Here is a 1,496-nt window from a genome sequence, read left to right as displayed (position 1 = left end):
AACATAGGAAAAGCAGCGACCTACACACCCCGAGCAGACGATCATGACCTGAACGGCAACTGCCTTCTTCATGTTTGTTTGTATCCAAGTTCCAACACCTGGGTAGCAGATACTCACTAGTCAGTTACACGGCTGTTGTGCTTTGTCCATGGTTTGAGTTTGTGGGTTTAATCCAAAACATGGAAACAGTTTGAGCTGGACTGGATGGAAAATACGTATAGTTTGGTTTGGTGTAAATTCTAGCTACAAGTTTTTGGTTTGGATTGGTTTGGATGCTGGAGCTATACTCGTACAGCCTGGACTGGTTTTGGCCTGGATGTCAAACTATTCCCAGGTTTAACTGAGGGAGATCATGAAAATCGAGATGAAAAGTGTCATTGCTATGGCAGCTAACAAGGGCATCTCTCTATTTGCATGTTGCAACAGATGCCGCCCTGGACGTCATTTGGTCGGAATCGCACGACAGGGTAAGTAGTACATGTTATTTTTACCAAACCAAATCATACAAATTTGCTTAGTGGTTTGTATGTCCCGCTTACGATACAAATTCATGGATCCATTGATGCGGCTGACGATATGAAGGGGCTGAAGTACGAGTTACTGAAGGAGCAGCAGGTGGCAGACCTACGAGGCTAGCTATGAGTTTGGCCTGTGCATAGTATAGCCATGGAACGAACGAATATTTATCTCTACTCTTAAAGAGGGACTCCGTACGGCGTTTCGTTCGTTCGTTCGTTTCTCCCCTCCCATCGATTGAAGGAAGTCGCCACCACTAGCAGGATCTCCTCCACATTTCCAGTTTTCCATTTTTTTTCTTGTTGTACAGAAAAACAGGACGCAATCCATCTTTACTTCGTGTCCTGGAAAACCAGGACACAACATCTCCTTCCCGATAATCTCTCTTCCATGGTTATCTGACCTACCCATGTCTCCCTCCTGTTATCTCTAGCGGCCGCTTAACCCCTACGATAAAACTTCGAAAAGCCACACACGACAACCCTCTCTTCTCCCTATCGAAGCCTAAGGGCATGTTCAATGGAAAGCGCTTGCATAGGGTGCTTAAAGAAACAAAATAAATCTCATATAATTAGAGAAGCTACTTAGCGCCTCCTGCTTCAACGGCAGACGCTAATCTCAGCCGCTAGAAAAATCCCAACTGCCGTCCGCTGGACTCCCTGCTTTATCTCGGGCCATAGAAAGATCCCAAGCGCCCGGTTCCCATCTTTGCGTCGATGCCGTAGATGGAGCTAGGATTGAAACGCCCAACCGTCGATTAATCGGGAAACAAATCCTAGCGCCCTAGGTTAGCGCCCCGCGTTGGAGATATGTCCTAAAGGTCGACACCACGACAACATGCGCCTGCAACACATCCCCGAAGGAACCGACGAAGTAGAAAAGACACCGGCCGGTGATCTGTCGCCTTGGCCGCAACGACGAGGACACTATCCCTCGGCCACCCACACCTCCAGCAATGTTTTGTCATAGGTTCATTATCC

This window comes from Triticum dicoccoides, chromosome 4A, assembly GCF_002162155.2.
Source record: "Triticum dicoccoides isolate Atlit2015 ecotype Zavitan chromosome 4A, WEW_v2.0, whole genome shotgun sequence".
NCBI classification, from domain to species: Eukaryota; Viridiplantae; Streptophyta; class Magnoliopsida; order Poales; family Poaceae; genus Triticum; species Triticum dicoccoides.
The sequence above is the reverse complement of the archived record's forward strand: the minus strand, read 5'-3'. Positions refer to the sequence as shown.